Raw genomic sequence first — 21,032 nt, 5'->3', positions numbered from 1 at the left:
AACTTTTTCTTCAAATCTTTGATGACATATAACTGAAATTATCATGCATGCAATTAAACATTTAAAACAACCATGAAAGAAAACATGCATCACCACATAACACTAAGGATTTTGGTGATCCAGAAACCCTCCAAGAATAAGAAGGTAAAACTAGGGTAGGGATGACACCCACAAAATAACTACGCAATTGATTTTAACCACTTTAGATGGTTTTCCCTGTTAAAGGCTTTACACACTATCAGATGTGACCCTGTTATAGGATTCCTACATCCTATTAGGAGTGCACCTTGTTAGAGGACTTAAGTACATTCAAATTAGAATGTCACCCTATTAAAAAGACTTACATAGAGCTGTTAGGCCCACCCAAGTCCATCGGATTTACAGTCACCTTCTCGAAAGAATCTTTATCCCTCTCCTAAGGATCTCCTATCCTTCTCTTGAGGATCTCTTATCCTTCTCCTAGGGATCTTTTATCCTTTTCCTGAGGCTTATTCACCTAGCTATTAAGCTAACCTATCAATGTAGGATTTCAATATCTAATACAATGGTAAGAGAGTATTAGAAAGGTTTTGACCTGATAAAGATTGCAACTTCAACCTTGCAGATTTCAAATCGCTCTTCAATCCTTTTCTTTGTTTGGCTTTCCTCCCTTGTAGTGCTGAAAGCTTGTTCACCCTTCAAGATCAATCTCATTGAGTTCTTCCACTTGTTATGCTAATGCACTCCATGATCACTTGATCAACTCATAGTCTTGATGCTCTGTACTTACTCCTCACTGTGTCCTTCTTCACACTAGCCTTCTCTTGGCTTCGACCACACTTGTGACCAACTCTCCCTCTTTTGATCTCTGACCTGTAACTCCTTATAAAGAAGTTTTGTTCTACATTTGCTGCTCAAATCTCAATTTGATCTGAGAAAATGATATTTTTTTCCTTCCAAGTTGTTTCTTCTAGAAACTTCATGATAAATCCATTAGTATTCACCTTGAATTGGTTTGCATGGTTTACATAAAATTCTATGACATCTACTCATCATCCTTATTATCCAACTAATTCACAAAATTTGATGTAACAAACTTATCACTACTGATCTGTTGAATCTTTGACTTAACAAATAATGCAGCAACTTGGCATCATTGGTTTACTAACGCTTAGCACCTTCTATGTTACTCAACTTCTATTTTTATTTTATTGGCGCTCAATACCTATAGTATTTCTACTTTGCTTGGCACTTGAAGAATTACTTCGTATCGATTACCTTTTTCTAATGCTCGGCACCTGACCAATTCTATGTTACTCGGCACCTGAAGGATTTCTCAGCACACACTAATGTTGAACTTTCTTGACTTCAATTGAGAATCTGCTTGGCTCTAACTAGCTTGCTCTACTCTCTCCAATGAACTTAGTTAGGCTTTAAAAATGACTTAGTTAAACCTTACATCTTTGTTGTGTCTTAGTGTGTCCATCCTCTTAGAGTATGTTGTCAATAAACTATTTCATCAATGGCTTAGTTGATCCTTATACTTCATCATAACTTCAACGTTTCTCTAGGTACTCTAGTTACATCTTATTGATTGCCACCTCCTTGACAATCAACCAATTGATATTATTTGGATCACTTAAGCAATTGTCATTCCTGCAAGTAACAAGTTTGACATCAATGACAAAACAATGATTGAAAACATTCTTTACTAGTTCCATGATTCTTCATTCATGATCTTTTCAATCATTTCCAAAAATCTCCCTCTTTGGCATTGATGACAAACCAAACTAATCAATTGATTATGCTGATCAACTTAGTTACTACCAAAATTACATCTATTTTTTGTTTGATATATAACTCCCTCTTTTGCTAATACAAAATAAATCCTTCGTTCTGCTTCTCCCTCTGGACTACTGTTGCTGCATCCTTATCTCTTTGAGATCTACCTCTGCCATCTCTCTTTTTATAGACATATACATCTCCCTCTTACCTTTTATTGATTAGTTTCTCATATCTACCTCTTTGACATAAATTCCAAAGATGTAGCATCTTCAACATGCTAAATATAAGCTTTTCATCTTCATGTTTTCTCCCTCTATCACCATGCTTGTGACTAATCTGGAATTGTTGTTCCTGTTGTCATCCACTGCATCATTCTTCAAATATTTCAATGATCTACTCTTGTTGATGTAGGGCAGCTTCTTTTTTGCTCTAGACTTCTTGAGTTAGAGGCATTACCCCCAACTTGCCTCTAAGATATTCATTAGGATCCTTGGGCAATGGTTTGGTGAAGATATCTGTAATTTGTTCCTTTGTGTGAATGTACTCCATCTTCACTTGTTTATTTTCCATCAATTCTTCGACATAGTGATACTTGATTGCAATATGCTTGGTTTTTGCATGCATTACTAGATTCTTGGATATGTTTATAGCACTTTTATTATCACAATATAGTATCACAAGTTTGGTTACTTCTTCTTTCATTCCTTTCAATAGATGTTTAAGCCACACAATGTTTGTGCAATTGACTGGTGCTGCCACATATTCTGCTTCTGTAGTGGACTGAGATGTGCATGTTTGTTTCTTGCTAGTCCGAGTAACTAGCCTTTTACCTAGGAATAATGCTCCTCCACTTGTGATTTTCCTGTCATCAATGTTACCTCCCCAATCTATGTTTGTGTATGCATAGAGCTCAAACTTCTCATTATTTTTGTAGTATAGGCCAAAATCATCAGTTCCTTTGAGATACCTCATTATCCTTTTTACTCCAATGATATGATTTTCTCTAGGATTAGTAGAGAATCTAGCCACTATTCCAACTACTAATGCTATGTCTAGTCTGCTATGTACAACATATTATAGTTTTCCAATCATGGATCTATACATTGTTTGATTGACTTCAGCTGATTCATCATTTTTGGATAGCTTATGTCCTATTGCCATTGGTGTGCTTATAGGTTTGGAGTCTTCTAATCCAAACTTCTTGAGTATATCCTTGATGTATTTTGATTGTGTCACAAATATGCCATGTTTGAGTTGATGTTCTTGCAATCCTACAAAGAACTTGATTTCTCCAAACATAGACATCTCAAACTCATGTTTCATTTTGTTAGCAAAACTTTTGCAAAGTGATTCCTTTTCTCCAAAAACTATATCATCCACAAAGATTTTAGATACAAGGATATCCTTACCTTCTTCTAATTTGATGTATATGTTTTTGTTATCATCAGTTCTTTCAAATCCTATTTGCACTAGATACTTGTAAAGTCTCTCATACCAAGCTCTAGGGGCTTGCTTTAATCCATATAGAGCCTTATGCAATCTGCATACTTTGTTTTTGTTATTTTCATCAACAAAACATTCTAGTTGTTCTATGTAGACTTCTTCTTCAAGTATACCATTCAGAAATGCTGACTACACATCCATTTGATAGACTTTAAATCCTTTGAAGGTTGCATATGCCAATAAGGTCCTTACTCCTTCCATTTTGGCAATTAGAGCAAAGGTTTCTCCATAGTCTAGTCCTTCTTCTTGTGAATACCCTTTATAGACTAGTCTTGCCTTGTTCTTTTTGATTTCACCATTCTCATCTAACTTGTTTCAAAACACCCACTTGGTTCCAATCACATTCTTGTCAGCTAGTCTTGAGACTAAGGTCCATGTCTTGTTCTTTTCAGTTTGTTCTATTTCTTCTTTCATAGCATTGTACCAGTCATCATCTTTTATGGCTTCACTTGCTATTTTTGGTTCCATTTTAGTGAGCAGACATGTCTCACTTCTAGGTCTATTCCTTTTCATTGGTCTTGCCTCTTTATTTCCAATAATTTGATCTGTAGGATGATGTCTTTTCACATACTTTTCTAATACTAGTTCTTTCCTTGTTTGCATATTGTCACTTTCAGAATCAGAATCTTCATGTATATTTTCATTAGATATTTCTTCATTTCCTTTATGTTGATAGTTCTCAAAGTCTGAATGAACATTCTTTGCATTCTATAGCTTGGCTTTTGAATGTGTCTGCTGCTTGGCATTCACTATCTGTTGCTTCGCATTCACTATCTGTGACTCAATAGATACTAAATTTTGTTGCTGATTGTCATTCTGAGTTGCAACTTCACCATTATTAGTCATACCTTCATAAAAGTATACAAAGGTCTTGTATTCTTCTACTTTCTTGGTGTTCTCAATACTTTGAACTTCTTCAAGCTCATCAAATTTCACATTTGTGTTTTCTACTACTTTGCTAGTGTTAACATTCAAGAACTTATAAGCTTTGCTTCTAGTAGAATAACCAAGAAATGTGCCTTTCTCACTCTTTGCATCAAACTTTCCATTTCTAGACTCTTTATATATATAGCATTTGCATCCAAATATTTTGAAATGTTTTGCATTAGGAGAATGCCCATACCATAATTCAAAAGGTGTTGCATTTATACCTTTCTTGACTTGAACTCTGTTGAGTGTGTAGACTACAGTACTTACAGCTTCTCTCTAGTACTTGAGTGCAACATTTTTCTCCATCATTAAGGTCCTGGCACAGTCAATAACTGATCTATTCCTTCTCTCTGCTATACCATTCTAAGGTGGAGTCCTAGGTGCTAATGTCTACCTTTTGATTCCTCTTTCATTGCAGAACTCTTCAAATTCTCTTGATGTGAATTCACCTCCTCTATTAGATCTGAGACATTTTAGGCTCTTCCCAATCTCTTTCTCTACTCTGGCCAAGTACCATTTGAACATTTTAAATGCATCTAATTTTAGTTTCAGGAACATGACTGCCATCATCCTTAAATACTCATCTACAAATAACATTATGTATCTATCACCTTTGTATCTTTGCACTTCAATAGGACCAAATAAGTTAGTATGGACTAGCTCTAATACTTCATTAGAAGTGTAAGCCTTGCTTTTGAAAGTTGACTTGGTCATCTTCCCTAGTTGGCATTGTTTGCACATGGTGTTATCAAGTTTCTTCAACTTTGGTAGACCTCTAACTTTCTACATTTTGCTGATGCTTATCAAATCGTCAAAATTTACATGACATAGCCTCTTGTGCCATAACCATACATCATCAGTTTGAAAAATGAGACAAGAAGCATCTTCCATGTCTAGGTAGAACAAATTACTCCTAGTCTAGTCACCTTTTCCTATTAGACTTCCTTGAGAATCATAGATCTTGGCAATTCCATTTCCAAATTAAACCTTGTATCCAATGTTGCCTAACTATGAGACACTTAACAGGTTATAATTCAGGCCTTCAACATAGTATAAATTATCACATAATATCCTTTCAGTAAGCTTGATACTACCTTTCTCTTTGATTTGACATGGTGCATTGTTACCAAATCTAACACTATTTCCTTCATATTGAGTAAAGGTAATGAACTTATTTTTGTCTCTAGTCATGTGATGAGAGCATCCACTATCTATGATCCATTTGTCATTCTTGTTCATGTAGGTTACCAGGGCAATTGCTTCATCATCATCTGATTCATCTTTCATAGCCACATAGACTACTTCATCATCATTCTCGTCAGAGTCTTCTTCAATAATGTAGGATCTTTTTCCTTTTCCTCTATAGTCCTTGTTGTCATCTTTCTTGTTCTTGAGGTTTCCTCCATCCTTGTAATTTTTCTTTTGTGTGCATTTGGTTGCAATGTGACCAACTTCATTACAATTGAAACAAATGATTGGTTGCTTACCCTTGAATTTGCCTCTTCCTCTATGAAATATTCTTGCTAGTAATGCCTCTAATTGGTCTACATCATCTTCATCAATGTTGTTGTCACTAGATACATACTTTCCTTTTCCACTCTTTTTCTTTGTTTGCACCTCATGATTATCTTTTATTTTCATTTTGGCTTTGAATGCAGATTCAAAGTTTTCTTGCTTGTAGTTGTTAAAGTTGGATAGCTCAAAGGTAGTGAGTCTTCCAATTATTCCTTCAAATGACAATGCATTTCCTAGTACACACCTTAGCTCTTGGATGGCTGATACTCTTATAGCATAGATAGGAAGCAAAGTTCTCAAGTATTTTCTACATATTGTTTCTTCTGATAATTTTCCTCCTAGGCATCTTATGGCACTTACCACTTCTTCCATCCTTTCACCGTATTGAGCAGCATTCTCTCCTTCTTCCATTTTCATATCATCAAACTTTCCTCTTAGGCTCTCTCTTTTGGCTCTCTTGACATTTTCATCTCCTCCATAGATTTTTGATAATGTTTCCCACATCTAATGTGTAGTACCACATCCTTTGACATCATTTTACTCGACATAGCTTAGTGTGGAAGCAATATCTAACATTGCTTGATTGTGCTCCTTCCTTTTGCTCATGTCATCTACAATGAGAGGTCTTGTAGGGTCTACATGATCAACTGTGATTGAGGTCTATGCATAGTCACCTATTGATCTAAGGTGTAGCTTCATCAGACTTTTCCATCCAACAAAGTTGTCTTTGTTTAGCTTGGGAACTTCTCTCTTGGACATCTTGATCTTTCTCCTGCTAGTACCTTGAAACAAATCAGTAGTGTGTTCTGATACAATTTGTTAGAATTCTTTAAGAATAACTGAGAGGGGGGGTGAATTAGTTATCCAAGGTCCAATGATGTCCAATAAAACTTTTTCTTCAAATCTTTGATGACGTATAACTGAAATTATCATGCATGCAATTAAACATTAAACAACCATGAAAGAAAACATGAATCACCACATAACACTAACGATTTCGGTGACCTAGAAACCCTCTAGGAATAAGAAGGTAAAACTGTGGTGGGGGTAATACCCACAAAATAACTACGTAATTAATTTCAACCACTTTAGATGGTTTGCCCTGTTAAAGGCTTTACACACTGTCAGATGTGACCCTGTTAAAGGATTCCTACACCTTGTTAGGAGTGTGCCTTATTAGAGGACTTAAGAACATTCAACTTAGAATGTCACCCTATTAAAGGATTTACATAGAGCTATTAGGTCCACCCAAGTCCATGGGATTTACAGTCATCTTCTCAAAAGAATCTTTATCCCTCTCCTAAGGATCTCCTATCCTTCTCCTGAGGATCTCTTATCCTTCTCCTAGGGATCTTCTATCCTTTTCTTGAGGCTTATTAGCCTAGCTATTAAGCTAACTAGAAATGTAGGATTTCAATATCTAATACAATGGTAAGAGAGTATTAGAAAGGTTTTGACCTGATAAAGATTGCAACTTCAACCTTGCAAATTTCAAATCCCTCCTCAGTCCTTTTCTTTGCTTGGCTTTCCTCCCTTGCAATGTTGATAGCTTGTTCATCCTTCAAGATCTATCTCTTTGAATTCTTTCACTCATTATGCCAGTGCACTCCATGATCACTTGATCAACTTAGAGTCTTGATGCTTTGTACTTACTCCTCATTGTGTCCTCCTTCACACTTGTGACCAACTCCCCCTTTTTTGATCTCTGACCTGTAACTCCTTATAAAGAAGTTTTGTTCTTCATTTCTTGCTCAAATCTCAATTTTATCTAAGAAAATGATATCATTTTCCTTCCAAGTTGTTTCTTGTAGAAAATTCATGATAAATCCATTAGCATTCACCTTGAATTGGTTTGCATGGTATACATAACATTCTATGACATCTACTCATCATCCTTATCATCCAACTAATTCACAAAATTTGATGTAACAAACTTATCACTATTGATCTGGCAAATCTTTGACTTAAAAAATAATGTAGCAACTTGGCATCATTGGTTTACTGATGCTCAGCTCCTTCTATGTTACTTAGCTTCTATTGTTATTTTACTAGCGCTCGACACCTATAGCATTTCTACTTTGCTTGGCATTTGAAGACTTACTTGGCATCCGTTACCTTTTTCTAATGCTCAACACCTAAAGGATTTCTCTGCACACACTAAAGTTGAACTTTCTTGACTTCAATTGAGAATTTGCTCGGCTCTAACTTGCTTGCTCGACTCTCTCCAATGAACTTAGTTAGGCTTTACAAATGACTTAGTTAAACCTTACATCTTTGTTGTGTCTTAGTGTGTCCATCCTCTTAGAGTATGTCATCAGTACACTATTTCATCAATGGCTTAGCTGATCCCTATACTTCATCATAACTTCAATCTTTCTCTAGGTTCTCTAGTTACATCTTATTGATTGCCACCTCCTTGACAATCAACCAATTGATAGTATTTGGATCACTTAAGCAATTGTCATTCCTGAAAGTAGCAAGTTTGACATCAATGAAAAAAAAATGATTGAAAACATTCTACCAGTTCCATTATTCTTCATTCATGATATTTTCAATCATTTCCAACTGTAAAAACCTAGGGCACAAGTTAACCCTTTATGGTCAAAAATCTTGTTTTCTTCCTTTAGGATTCCATTTTCACATAACTTTTGATATGTCTCTCTAATCTATTGGTCTCAAACCTTTCCTATGTTGCACATTTAAAAAATGTCACATTGTGTATCATTAAAAATTTTGCTAGAATAATTGATAACACACCTAACATATCTCCCTTATATGTTGTCTCACGTATGGCTCAAAACATAGGAGGTTCAAGTACATCATCACTAATTATTTAAACATTAGTAACCTCTTTCTCTTCCTTCCTCTCTGTTGTTGAAGAAATTTCTACCATTTTGACTTTCTAGGGTTTGAAAATAGCAAAATAATGTAACACGACACAAGTGAAATACCTTTCAATTATTATTGTGTGATAGTTCAATAATATTTACACTTGCTAGAATCCTTTTTCAAAAATCACCTTATTTCTATTCAATCATCTGATATGTGACAATTACCTAAAAAATTAACTATAGAGCCTTGAAAACCTTACATTTAATTCTTAGTGCCTACAAACCTATAAGCTCAGTTACTATAAGTCTTTAGAATGTGCTTGGTCTATATAGCTAGCTTAATCACTATAACAATTCATCCATTACTTTGAAATAACACCAAAAATCTCATAATGATAGAATAACCCATCCTTCTAATCACTTAATTGCATATTAATTTATGTTGATACATTATTTTCATAGCTTAAATGCTTATAACTAATGCAAACTATATCATATCAAATTTTAGTTCCATCCATGCCTTTGATTGCCTTGTTGGGGGTGATGTGATCACCTGATCCATTGGATAAAGTGGCCTCATGTTTGCTTGATGTGTTGCAATCTTCTTTCTTTCTCCATATTTTATTCATTTGGATATTTTAATTTTTAGAATCTAGCTTTCCTTTGCCTTTGTTGAATTCATTACTTAGTGTAGGTGACTGTGTTGGGTAGTTTTTTCTTACATGAATGACCTTAAGACAACTAAAGCATACAATCTCTCTATTCATCCACTTTTTTTAGTTATCTCTAAAGTGTATTCATATGCAATTTTCAGCACCATGAACATATTCTCTACAATAGTGACAAGTATGCCTTCTATTATAATCCCAATAGAAAGAATTTCCATGATGATGTACCTTTGTTTGTTTGTTTGATGTCCATTTAGGTTTGGATTTGCATTCATATTCTTTGTGTCCATACATCTGATAGTTATGATAATATCCTTCAAATTTATGAGTTTCGATGGTCTTGGTCCTGCATTCATGTGCCTAATGTCCCTGCTTCTTGCACTTATAGTAGTGTCCCCTATATTTCTGCTTAGGGTTTTGATTTCCAATATTACTTCTATACATATTTAATTTATGAACAATTTTGTCACAATGATGACAAGTGGGTTTGTTGGTCTTTCCCTTATTATTCCTTTTTTCACCACTTTTAGATGATTCTCCTTCCTTAGTAGTAGAATATCCCAATCCTGTTGTACCATTATTTGTTCTTGGTATTCTCATCAGTTCTTCAAAAAACTTTATGGCTTCACTATGCTTATTAAACCTTTCAAAAAATTCTTTTTTTTCTTTCAATTCATTATGTAGTAGGTTACACTTTGTTTTTAAAGTTGCAATCTCAATATCTTTTCTGTTCAATTCTTCATTTGCAATCATCAGTTGATTCATTATGTCTAGTTTCATGTTTTAAAATTTTTGCACATTTGATGACTTGTCCTCAAGTATTCTTGCTAGCAATATTTTATCTTCTTCATTCATGAATTTATCTTCCTCAAATTTCATTTTCAGTTGAAATATCTCACACAACATTACTCATTAAGTTTTTTGTTCCCTTTTCAAATTCCCAACTTCTTCATTTAAGGAATTATTCTTCTCCATGAAATCTACAATTTTTGGATCAAATTCTTTGGAGTTTTTGTCCTTAAACAATCTTGTAGTGTCTTCTTCTTGATATTGAGTGTCATTTTGCTAAATTGCTAGATCCTTTCTTCTCTTTGATGGTTGTTGTAGTTCATCTCTTTCCTCCTTCATTTGGTGTAGAACAAGTTGTATTTCAATCTTCTCATTCTCAATAGTCTTTCCCAATTTGTAGACTTCCATCTTCAAGATATTTCCTCCTAAGATGCCAAACTTTAGGTTTTAAAGAACAAGGCTCTAATAAAAATTATTGGAAATATAAATGGGAAAGTAAGTTCTTTCTTTTTTTGGGGTGGGGGTGTATTGAATAAGTATTTAAAATGTTTAACATAATATAGCGTAAATCAATACATCCATAACATAATGTAAATCAACACATAATACAAAAGATTTTTGTTACCTAGAAACCCTCCAAGGAGAAGGTAAAACTAGGGTGGGGATGACACCTACTAATCTTCACTACTATAGTAATAAAGTGTGGTCAATTATGGCTACAAAATTTTGATCATAAAATATGATATACCTTGTGAAAGATCTTCCTTGATAAAGGCTTACAAGACTGTTAGGTCTTATCTTGATGAAATAATTTAAACTTAGAATCAAGCAAGCAATTTATTAGGAGATTTAAAAATCCTATTAAGTTTTTTCAATTAAAAGATTTACCTTGTATCACCTATCAAAATGATTCAATACACAATCCTTTGGTTAACACCCTTCGACTATATACCAGATCTCCTCTTTACTAATTATATGTTAATTGTCTTGATCAAATCTATCTTATTTGATCCTTCACTGCTTGTCTTCTCAACTACTTCTATTATCATCAATTGGTTCTATGATATTGATCCTTCAATTATGCATATTATCCATGCCTCCTTTCACACATGATACTCCTCTTCGTATCTCTATCATCACTGTACTCCCTTAGGGTTTACCTCAGACAATCTTAGGTAATGATTCTCACTAGGACATTATAGGTCAATTTTAAACCTTTTATTTTGAACAAGCCCTTAATTAGCTTCTTGTATACATTTTTCTTGTTTCTATGGCTAAGTTAGTCTAAATTTTAACCCAATTAGGTTTTCCCAATTTGGTCAAAATTTTGACAAAATCGGTTTCATGAACAAAAATTAGAGAAAAGGGGCCATCATTTTCTTATTTCATCAGCCGAGGTTTGGATGCAATCTGCATGTACGAGAGCTATTTCAACTTAGTGTGTTCATTCAAATATCATAACTTTTCTTTTCACCCAACTACACAAGTAACCATTCATAGAGACTACATAAGTTTTTCTCCACTGGATCACAAAAATACATTTGTATAGATTGATTTGGGCATTGCAAATTATTCATTCGCTCAACCGTTGCTTCCTCCATTGTCCACACACCTCACATTGACCTATTTTTTGCAAATGTTAGTGGCTATGACAATGCACAAAATCATATTTGTTTAAAGAAATTAATCAAAACAATTTTCATACCCTTTTTTTTGCTTTGGGAAATGCTTAAATCCTCTTCCAAATCCCACCACCATTTATTCTGCGTGCAAGAAAAATGCTAACAAGAACTGTTAAATCTATAAATAGGAGATTATTCCAAAATTTTTAATAAAAAACCAAATTCCATTAAGCAATTTCCGTTTACCAACAAGGACTGAACTAATAAATGTTGAGGAATTGAGCATCATATACATTTATGGGTTGTATTAGTTTGAAATCTTCCAATATATTTTTAGTATATATTTATTCTATAGGCTTGAGAGCACATTCATTTGAGAACTTGAATTAATGGATCCCTCCTTGCCTCTACTTTCATGTGGGGTTGTGAGGTTCAGTCAAAATTTTCAACATAATTTGAAGGTGCCAACAATACACTTCATGTTCTTTGATCTCAATGTCACATATGGTCAATATTTTTTATTATTTCTTGTGTTGTTATTTATTTCTTGAAAGCTACTCTCAAGGTTATTTAAATTTTTAATAACTAATTTAGTTTTATTTGCTACATAATTTATCATCATTTAAAATTGTCACCAAAGTTTTAACTAGCCCAATATATAATAATATTCTTGTTTGAAGGCTAATTTACCTTCAATAGGTGTTGAATGACATGAATTGGATGAATACATTTTTTCAAGTCTAATTGTACATTTGAATCTTGTTGTTGCATCTTTAATTTTGGTACTCTTATGAATTTGAATATTGAATTTCTAGCTTTACTTGTAAGAATTCATTAACTATTATTTCAATTTCATATTTGATTGCCATTTTCATGTTCATTTCTGCCCTTATCCAATTTTATTTATTAATGCACATGGTTTAATATTTAAGTGAACACAAGATGTGAACTTGAGGTAAAATGAAGAAATAGTGTGGTTAGAATGATGAGATAGGGTCATTCCAAATGTTCTAGGTTGGTTATGTCTTGGTAGGCACTAATGGTCTTAGTACTTGGACTAAATCACCAATTGTCAACTTATCTTGGGTTAATGAACTTCTATGCAACAATCCCTTATTTTTAATTGAGGTAATGAGACTCATTTGCACGTAAATGGATTGTTTTATTTGATTGGATATGTTTATAGTTTGAGTTGACATGTTTTCGGTTTTTGTAGGAATGACCTAATAAAAAGCACTTTAGAACATGTTAATGATGTGGATAGGTTGATTTTTTGAAGTGAAAGGAATTGAATGGTTGTTTGTATGCATGTATTACCAACTAATATTTATGCAAAGTTATTCATTTTTTGGCCTTATATAATTCCGAATCTATAGATTATTTGTGTTTTACTTGTGGGCCTCTATCACATACTAGAGATTATGTGGCTGAGTGTGGGTACCTAACAAGTTGACTAACATCTCATCAATTAGAACTCATGTTTATATATCCTCTCCCTATTAGTACTAAGTTGCATCTTATGTAATTTGTCATTTGAAAGATGAATTTTAAGGTTGTATGTCTTTGTTGATTTATAGAATCAAGTATTTATGTGTTGTTTTATCATTTTGCTATATTAGTATGTGTTATGTAACCTATCATATTTTGGTGAATGTTTCTTTCAAATAATAAATAAAATTTTCTTGGTCTAGAAATGAGAATTCATTTAGTTGGTTGTTGTAGTAAAGCATTGTCCTCTACACTATAGTGAACATAAAAATTATATTAGGTTGGCTTAACCAGAAGACTTGTAGATATAGTTTTTTCCTCTCATTAAAGAAATAAAAAAACACAAAGCATATTTCTAAAGAACTAATGAACTTTATAGCTTCAAAATGTATCCTTGCCTCCACCATGCCAATTGAATAATAACCATATCAATTCAAAGAATGCAAGAAATTATCCACACCCACCTATTCCTTGTTTGATTTGGAGAACCCTCTGCTATAGTTACACTAAGGTTGTAGGAAATAAAATGATAACAAATAGTCCTCTTGTACATACAAATCTCACTTGCCTGCCTGAATAAAGTTGTTAAATGTTAGACGTGTATTTTATTGGAATTATTATGATAGGCTAAGTTATTGAGAGGGGAAGGGTGAACCAGTAACCAATAAAACTTAATCCTTAATAGCACTTAATCTTTCATGTGTATTCTAATCTATCTACATGCATGTGAAACTAAAAACATTAAAACATTCATAACACATTGACACATAATTTGGTGACCCATAAACCTTCCAAATAGAAAGTAAAACTAGGGTGGGGATGATGCCCACAAGCTTTATACTGTAGTATAAAGTTGGTCTATTAAGGCTTACAATGATCACTTCTGATGATCTTCCCTATTAGGAGAAATAAGGACTGTTAGGTCCACCTTGCAAAAGGATTTACAAACATATAATGAAGTAAGCACTAGGTAAAAATATTTACATAAGACTGTTAAGTCTACCTTGTGAAATAATTTGATTGATCGACCTATTAGGATAAAATAGTGGTTGATCTCTAATTTGTAACTTGGTTTGCTGAATGAGATTCCTTTGAGTACACAAATCACCTTGTTGTGATAGATAAATCTTTGTTGCTCCTTATACTGATGTAGCCTTTGTAATTTTCTCTTCTACACTTCTCTACTTATTACATTACTTCCATATCAACATGTTGGATGTGATATAATACATTACATATTTACAAATCTAATTTAAAAATTACAAAGTTAGGCACAATACAAGTTTACAAAAAGACTACAAAGTCGGCCCAACTACAAGAACTCAGGTTCTGAAGACTAGCTTAGTGAGATTCTGATACTTGACATTCACTGTGAATGCTTGGCATCATCATGCACTTGGTAGACATAGAAGGTTGGTCCATTCTAGTCACTTCCAAGTAGTCTTGAACTTAGTTTACACTGGTGACTTGAAATTTTTTGTGAAACTCAACATATAAACTAAATAGTTCAATTCACACTACATAGCTTAGACAATACTATCACTATGAGCTCAGTATAAATTGAGTCACTTGGTTAACACTAAGTAGCATGGTTAACACTAGACTCACATCACAGTAACTATGAACTAGGTAAGAACTTCATAACTTAGTTTTCAATGATAAACTTGGTATTCACAAAGATGCTTAGTTTATACTACTAATCAATACCTTGGTAGTAACTGCTTGATACAAATTAAATACTATCCCTTGGACTTAGTAGATACTAAAATGCTTGGTTAACACTATTACCTATACAATGTGCTAGGTAGATACTTATAGTTTGAATAAGTGTATGTCACTAATAAAAAATATAACTATAATTTCAAAAACCTCCCCCTTTAGCATTAGTGACAAAAACACTTGTTAGTAAAAATTGAATTCAAAATTATCCATCACTGTATTACTCTGACTCAGTAGAGTATACTATTTTTGAGATTTTTCAAAATTGGTTTTTTAAGAGACGTGCCTCTAAGTATTTGTACAAGAGTAATATTATAATGCCTCCAATATAGTATACTATACATCTTTTCACATCTGATATATACATTTCTCTTTTTTGTACATCTTTTCCCCTTTACACAATATACATTTTCTCTACAATATACATCTTCTCCCCCTTTTTGAAATTAATGCCAAAGATTTATGCTATATATATATATATAATATAGTAATGCCAAAATGTGACAAGAAATCTGAATGCACCTTCAAAATTATTGCCAATGTCTTGTCCCAAGTCTCTTGCAACACCTTGCATGTGTGCAATGTAATTTGCACTTTTGCTAAAAGTTCTATCATGTTCTCTGCAATGGAGAAGTTTTTGTCATGGGTGATCATTTTAGCATGTGCAATATGTTCCTACAATGCTTCCATGTTTGGGAGAATCATACTCTGTATATCTATAAATGTAGATTTTATTCTTGTCTCTTCTCTCAGCAATTTTGCTTGCACATCAGTTAGAAATTTGATCTTGTTGTAATGGGTAGAGCTGTAGCTCGGGTTAAGTTGCATCTGTTGTGAACTTGCCTTTAGATCCTCATCAATCTTTGACAGTTTACCTTTTATTTCCTTAGTGAAATTTGAAATATCCCATAGTTTACTAATTAAAGAAGACAGATTGTTGCAAGAGGTCTCTAGTGAGCCTAGAATAGTAGATAATTCTACTTTATGTATAGCAATTTGTTGAGAAATAATTTCCAAAACCTTATTCTTAAACTCTTCTTAGATCTCTACAACAATTTCTCTTGTCCATTCAAATCTTTATTGAGCTTTTGGACTACCTCTGTTAACTAGTTCAAAATTGGTTGAGAAGTACCAACCTCTATATTTAATGCTTCTAAAAGAATATTCTTTGAATCTTCTATTATTTGAAATTTTTTGTTCCTTTCTTCTTTAAGCCTCTTATGCTTGGCTTTCTTCTAAAGAATTTCTCCAAAAATATGCATCTAATTAGGATTGAGATTTGAGATGTCCCAATTTGAAATTACAATCTCCTCATCAAGAACTATGTCATCGTCCTTCTCTTTTCCTTTACTCAACAATCTTGTACTTGATTGAGACTTGGTCTCTACTATATTTTCACTTATTAATTGCATGTGAAGAATGGAAATAATTGTAGAAATAGTCAGACTAGCTATAGATACTCTACTTACTAGTAGAAATACCTAGATTTACCAAAATTGATGTAGATGAAAGTGTTGGTAGCTTAGTAGATGAAGTGCTTGTCAGTTCAATCAATGAATTACTAAGCTATATGGGTGTATAAATTGATTGAGTGCTTGTTCCAACTATATTTGTCACAATCAATCCTATTGAGGCTTTCTTTGGGCTTGATGTTTTCAATGTTTACTTGAAGAATGAGGAACTAAGGCTATGATTGTTGCATCAATTTTTACTAGGTCAGTCTCCTTAGTATCTTGTAGATCTAGAAAATCTTGCTTAGTAGCTTCCTACCCCTATTCCTCTTCATCATCATCTCCATTGTTATAATGAGTAATTTCTGAATTATCAATTTCCAAATCTTTTTCTTGTTCATCATCATCTTCATCTTTGTCACTGACATTGACAACAAAATCACTTAGCTCATGAAGAAGATAAATGTTGTTCCATGTGTTTGTAGTGTTCCTTAGCATATGTTCAATGTCATTCAACAACATAAGACAAGTGTTGAATCTCAAAGTAAGCTTTTCTTCATTTTTCTTTAGAGATTCCTCTACATCCTTGTCATCTAAACTTGGCATGAGTTTCGTTAGGGTCTTCTCATATATGCTTAATGTAATTTTCATGGAAATCTCTCATCTTTTCTTGATCTTTTCCATTAGATCACTCAAAAGTTTCTAAGCAAGCTAGCCTAGGGAATACTTCCATTTACCCATTTTAGTCATTAGCACATCTTCTATTTTCCTTTTCTCTTCTATAGTCCTAGTCTCATACTTTAGTGCCTTGAAATTTGGTACGCCTAATCTTGATTCAATATCTTTTAGCCTTTCCTTAAATGTAGGTGGAGATCTCTTGAAGATTACATCTCCTTCTTTATTCACTTTCTTCCTAGATGACCTTCTTGCAAACACAATAGTAAATTTATTGGTAGGCTTGGTAATAATTACCTAACCTTTTTTCATCAGTGGCTCTTCACCCTCTAACATCTCTTCATCTTCTACTTCTTCATCCTCAATATCATCTCCTTTTCCTTCAATCAATAGAAGAGTGGAACTGGTTTTGAGTTTGACAATTCTCTTCTTTCCTTTGTTGATTGCCTGAGGGAGCTTGATTTCAAGTTCTATTCTAGCCTTTGCCTAATCATAAGTGCCAAGTATGGAGCTTTAGGGTCAACATGCTCATTAAGTAGTGCCTCAAGAATTTCCTTGGTTTCATCTATGTTTAACTCATAGCCAAGAGGTTTTATCCATACTATCCTTTGTCTAACTGCTTGAATATATACTTTTTCACTATTAACCATGAAACAAACATCATCTTTGTAATTATCAACTAGTTTCTTAGGAATCCTGAATCTATTATTAATCATCTTTTGTAATGCATCAAAGTAGTTGTCCATAATACTTACATAGTTCTCTCCCATTTTAGCTGTATACTCATTAATTTGATAAAGAATAACTACATCCTTCCTCCAAACTACTGTACCTTTAGATGGAAAACAATTTTACACATAGAAAAATAAATATTTCAAAAGTGAACCGACCTTACAAGGATTGTTCTTGGAAGTTCTTACACTCTCCATGTTCTTGTTGAACTGATTCAACATCAACTCAGTAAGGTCAAGTGATAGGTTATTTTTGACCATTTTGTATACTAAATCTATTGCTTTACATGACATGTTGTTTAGTCTACTTGTGCATAAACCTTGTCAGCAATGACATGTGTCTCAAACTCAAGTTTCATGTCAGTAACATAGTTGATCTCATTCCCCTTCCATCCCACTTAGCAAGGGTTAACTTCTCTAGTTCAACCTAAATTAGGGTTTTTGTCATTTTCACTTTTGTCAACATGGAAAGACCAATGACCCTGGAGATCATTTTCTTGGTTATCAAAATAGGTTATTCCAATCTAACTAACCATTGTGCATATGAATAAGAATATATCTTACCCATTTTATTTGAAAATCCCTTGGCATATGTAGAATGTGAGTTAAACCTTTAGTTTCAAGATGTTGATGTTCTAGTTTCAACACCGTTAATGCATAATTCATTCAATGATTCATCCATCTCCAATATTCAAATATCTTGAATAGCACATTTAAAATGTAAAAAAATATCATTGATTAACAATATCTTTGGTGGAATTTGTGATTAATCTCTGCTTAGATCTAGGGTTTCAACAAAGGTAGGACTCAACTTAACATTTGGCACCTTCCACTGCATTCCTTGAACTAACATGTCTGAACCTTTCTTTGATTTGTTGCTAGAGGATGCCATTTTCAGGCAGTAGGGTTTGAGAGAATACAAAAGTCTTCAATAAAAATTTTCTCAAATCACTTGAATGCTCTAAAGATTTCCTTGCACAGATAGCTCTCAAAAATTTGTGGTGAGAAATGACTTCGATTTCACCCCTTTTCATCAAAATTTTCCAAAAATGCCTGGCATAATTGTTTGTTCAAATGACAGATTGTCATCCACTTCACTTGCATTGAATGCTTGACAAAGTCTTTCATGACTTCGTAACCACACATAACTTAGTTACTCCTAACCTTACTCAGTAGGGTCTGCAACCTAACCTTGCTCGATAAGGTCTGCAACATAAACATGCTCAATAATTATTGCATATTTTACGTAGTGATCTCTTTACTTCTTTAATGCTGAAGTAGATCTTTAATTCTACTAACTAGAATTGATGTGAGATATATTCTTCAAAATCGTAGTTCAAGTTCTCCTATGAGAGGTCAAGTGGAAATGGTGGAGTCACCGAATTCTTGAGTGACATTATTATCATTGCTCAAACTTGTATTCCTAGAAGAGTTTGGAACCCATTCCTGTCTTATCTACTTTCTAATGTTATTAGATTTTTCCTTCTTTTCATCTTCAATTCTTCTAGTATTCATATAGTTCTTGGCAAGATGACAAATCTTTGTACACATAAAACATCTTTTGGTGGTGTCTCTTGTCCTCATGTGATGTTTTACACAATTCATTCTAATGTGTTTGAATTTTGCACAATAATGACATTTGCACCAAGTGTTATAGTCCCAACCAAATATAACTTTAATAATCTTCTATTGGGTTAAAGATCTTACTTTTGCATTTTATGGATTTTTTCCCATTCTTCTTACATTTATGACATTTTCCTTGAAACTTAGGTTTCTCTTTGCATTCATTTGTCCTATGACCATGCTAATTGCAATTGTAGAACTTACCAATGAATTTACCTTTTCCATTGCTCCAACATTTTTTTGATGTATGGCTTATGTTACCACAATGACAACAACTAGGTCTTTGATTCCTTTGAGCTCCTTGCCTAGATTATTCACCTTCTTCTATATATCTAATTCTTGCTTTTCCTTTTTATCTGTAATGGCTTTTCTCATTCAATTGATTTATGTCTACTTGAGATTTCATCATCCTCTCATTCATTTGCCTTTCAGTGTTTAGATCCTTCTACAATATTTCATTCTCTTATCTTAGATTCATGATTTCTTTATTTGCATTGGTGAGCTAATCAATGAAGTTTTTTTGTTGAAGTGATAGGTCTTGAATTTCATTGTTCTTTCCTTCTATCCCTTCTTTTATCTTATTTTTCTCTTCCATGACTTCACACAATCTTACTAACTTAATTTTTTTGTGCTCTTCTTAGTTTTCTTACTTCTTCTTGAAGAGTACTATTTCTTTCAAATAGTTCTTTAATTGCTTCATCAACTTCATCAGAATTGCTTGAATGGATGTCTTCAATTCTTTCTTCAATGTAGAGTTGGTCATTCATCTGGATTGCAAGACCTTTTTATCTTTTTCAGGGATTGAGAGAGTTACTATTTTGCTTTCTTGATTTTTCCAATAGCCAATTCCAAGTCTAGCTTGTCATTGTCAATAGCCTTGTCAAGTCTAAATACCTCCATAGCCTTTAATCTTTGCTCAATCTATTAAAATTCTTTCCTAAGAACCACAAAGCTCTTATATAAATTGTTGGAAATATTATGATAGACTAAGTTGCTGAGAGGAGAGGGGTGAATCAGTAAACAATAAAACTTAATCCTTAATAGAAATTAATCCTTCATGTGTATTTTGATCTAATTGAATGCATGAGAAACTAAAAACATTGAAACATTCATAACATATTTACACACAATTTAGTCCCAAAAACCTTCCAAATAGAAAGTAAAACTAGGGTGGGGATGATACCCACAAGCTTTAGTACTGCAATATCCTTTTAAGGCTTACAATGATCACTTCTGATGATCTACCCTATTAAGAGAAATAAGGACTACTAGGTCCACCTTGCGAAAGGATTTACAAACATACAATGAAGTATGCACTCATTAAAGAGATTTACACAAGACTGTTAAGACCACCTTGTGAAAGGATTTGACTGATCCACCTATTAGGATGAAATAGTGGCTAATCTTTGATATACAACTTGGTTTGCTGAATGAGATTCCTTTGAGTATACAAATCACCTTACTGTGATAGATAAATTTTTGCTACTCCTTACATTGTTGTAGCCTTTGTAATTCACTCTTCTTCTTTTCTCTACTTATTACATTACTTCCATATCATAATGTTTGATGTGATACAATATGTTACATGTATACCAATCCAATTTACAAATTACAAATTTAGCCAAAATAGAAGTTTACACAAAAATCACAAAATTAACCCAACTATAGGAACTTGGGTTCTGAAGATTGGCTTGGTGAGTTTCCCATACTTGACATCCATAGT

Source organism: Cupressus sempervirens, chromosome 2 (genome assembly GCF_028749045.1).
Source record: "Cupressus sempervirens isolate cs-2001-9-10 chromosome 2, ASM2874904v1, whole genome shotgun sequence".
NCBI lineage: Eukaryota > Viridiplantae > Streptophyta > Pinopsida > Cupressales > Cupressaceae > Cupressus > Cupressus sempervirens.
Note: the sequence above shows the minus strand (reverse complement) of the source record.